Here is a 3418-nt window from a genome sequence, read left to right as displayed (position 1 = left end):
TAAATGAAAGCAAAAAGTTTACAACACTAAACAACATTTTAACAAATTTATTTTTAACGTAACTCGCATTTTATAAAAAAAACAACCGTTTTTTCAGTGCGACAAAATTGTAAGACAATTTTACAAAAAACGTTTTGTTTGCAAACCGCAGTTGGGCACGGTTAGCCTTAACTAAACTTAGGTTTTCTGAATTGTGTCCAAATTAATTTCAACGTTTTCTGAAAGAGTATATTTTACTGATCACTATGTATATAGTCAACCAAATCAGAAAACTCCTATTAAGTAATTATGGCATTTTTAAGATTTTTTCGCGCCTTTTTTTCGCGCTTTTTTTGTCTTTTACAATCATCTTTAATCTGCCACAAATTTAATTTCAAAAGACAATAATAGAACAAATTTTGTTTAAAAAAATGTTAAGAATCGGTAAATCACATCTTTAGACTATTTTAGATCATCAAAAGAACAGAGAAAAAGTATGTCTTTTTTGTGGTCGCAAATGTCATTTGAAAATAAACAGCCAAAGCCATATAATTTCTAAATTTCAGAGCTGTTTTTCGGATTATAACATTGCTGATGATCGATACCCTACTGGATTGTGTACAAGGTTAATATACTTAGTGATTTTTAACTAAATAAATATATATATAAAGTATATATGTCATAAGCGTAAGACCATTCACATAACTGAAAAATTGGATACCTTGTTGAACTCAAAGAAATAAGATTTGATAAATGAATCAAATCTTATTTTGCTTGGTACAAGCATATATTTAACTTTTTAAGGTGTAGGAATGTAGTTGAAAGAACAAATGTTGTTGATCTAAGGCAGAAAATTAATTTTGACATTGACTGGTCAAAGATGACTATCCCGGCTAAAACACGAAATGGGTAAAATGTTATTTGATTTGTATAAAACAAGTTCGTAAATGTAATTTTTTTTTCAGAAATAACATATCAGCTGCATCTGGATATCACGGTATTAGAAAAACTGTATTAATTTGCGTTACTAATAGGAGATAAGTGAAAGAAATGTTAAGAATAATAAATCAAAAATGATAATTTTAATTTAAAAAAATCTTTGTAAGCTAATGAACCTATAAGCTTTTTAACAATGTAAAGTTGTAGAAACCTTTTTTGTTCAGTCTCCATAGTTTTGTAACTTATTTAGATGTCAAGGAACAAATGGCTTCTCACGTTATTAAAGAAAAGCTATGTATTGAAAGTGGTAACACCATTTCATTGAAGAGAGGAGGTAGTAAACTGAAACTATCTATTGGATCTGAGAATACTCCAAAAACAACCAATTTTACTCACAAAAATCTTCTTTACATTCAGATTCAGAATTCTCTTTCCTTAAGTAACCATCAAATGATAAAACTTGCTAATAAGATAAGGTAAAATCACAATACTAATACAAATTTAATTCTGCACAATAAAATGATGCAATATTTGGAGTAAAACTTATTATATAAAAAAATCAATAATTACAGAGTTGTTGAAAAAAGAAGAAACGCTGTAGAACCTGGACTGAAAGACTGTGTCTCTGACTTGGACAGTTATCTTCTCTCATTATTTACCGAAGAAAATATTTATTTGAATTTAAAAGCAAAGATAAAACTTTGGAATATAAAAATATTACAGTAGCGTACTGCAATGATGTTACTCTTTCTGTTAAATTACTCCTGGATCTAAAATAAGTTGATTCTAAGAATCAGTTGCTAAAAATTGCTGTTGACGGGGGAAATGGTTTTATCAAATTTTGTTTAAATATAGTTAAGCTCAATGAAACTTTTGAAAACTAAAGCAAAATCGAAATAGATTACCTTAAAACAAAACCGGTAACAGCTTGCAGGTCTTTATATAAAGATGGTCTAAAAAAATATTTAAAGATTCGTCAGTAAATGCTTCATTTCTTTTTCTGGTAGCTCCAGAAATCCCAGAAAGATACTTAAACATTAAAATATTATTTGAAAAATTAAATCTTGAAAAAGTTGAGCACATTGGGGTACGCGACATAAAATTTATTTAAATTCTGACAGGTTTATCTCCAAGTAGCAGTTCAATTTATCCCTGTTATGTATGTGAGTGGGATAGAAGAGAAACTTGGACAAATGCTCCATACAAAACTTTCGAGAGCTATCAAAACAACTATACAAAATTCAAAGAATCTGGTTCAAAACCTAAGTGTGCACAACATTTTAAGAATTGTATAAACCCTGTATTAGTATATGGAAACCCCTTTGAATTTCTTGTAGATAGACTTGTTTTACCGGAACTTTATATAATGGAGGGAACTGTCAACCATGTAATGGATAACATGGAGCGGATTTGGTCGGAAATGAATACGAAGAAGATTTACGAACAGTTGCAAATTCTTAAGACTAGTCAGCATAGTGGAAAATTTAATGGAAATTCTTCTCGAAAAATTCTTAAACAGTGGGAAGTCTTTAATGATAAGCTGCCAATTAAACTAAAGTTTTTTGGAGAATGCTTAAAGTTGTTAAATTTAGTTGTTGAGTTCTGCTTTGGATCCGGACTTGATGAAAACTTTCAAACTAATATCGAAAATTTAAAAGCCTGCTATAAAAATTTGATGTTGGAACATGGTATTACTTTAACACCAAAATTTTGTATCCTATTCAATCATGTATCTGAAATCTGTAAAACAAAAAAATGGGTCTTGGAGTTTATTCGGAGCAATCAGGAGAAAGTGTTCACTACCTCTTCAAAACTGCCTCGTGGAACCGGTACAAGGTGTCCGCAAATAATTCTAATTATGGACATAATTTAGTAAGGGCTTTAAGTTCTTACAATGAAAAATATCTTGTTTTTCTTGGACATGTTGATCTAAATGTTGATAATTTTTAGTGATTCAATTCAAAAAGAAATAGTTTTTAATTTTATATTTGTAAATATTTTGATTTTTAAAACATTCCGGTTATGTGATTACCCACTCTTAAACTATGTAATATAACACAATACCATCTGTATTATTCATTTCCAATAAATTGTCTGTGACTTTTACAATAAAATTTTGAATGAAAACATGGCGGACCAAAAAATGGCGCAAAACACTTGCAAAAAAAGGCGCAAAATAAAAGGTGCGAAAAAAAGGCGCGAAAAAATCTTAAAAATGCCATAATTACTTAATAGGAGTTTTCTGATATGGTGGACTATATACATAGTCATCAGTAAAATATACTTTTTCAGAAAACGTTGAAATTAATTTGGACACAATTCAGATAACCTAAATTTAGTTAAGGCTAACCGTGTGTGGGCACTTAAGAATAACTGATGTAAACATCACAGACGAATTTTTAACTGTAAACTTTTGTGAACTGTCAAAAATTTAGTTTAGGTTTATTTTTATTAAGTATAAAATAACAAATTAAATAATAATGGGTCGTGCTGCACCGTT

The sequence above is a fragment of the Hydra vulgaris genome, chromosome 03 (genome assembly GCF_038396675.1).
Source record: "Hydra vulgaris chromosome 03, alternate assembly HydraT2T_AEP".
Taxonomy (NCBI): Eukaryota; Metazoa; Cnidaria; class Hydrozoa; order Anthoathecata; family Hydridae; genus Hydra; species Hydra vulgaris.
This window is presented reverse-complemented; position numbering follows the sequence as displayed.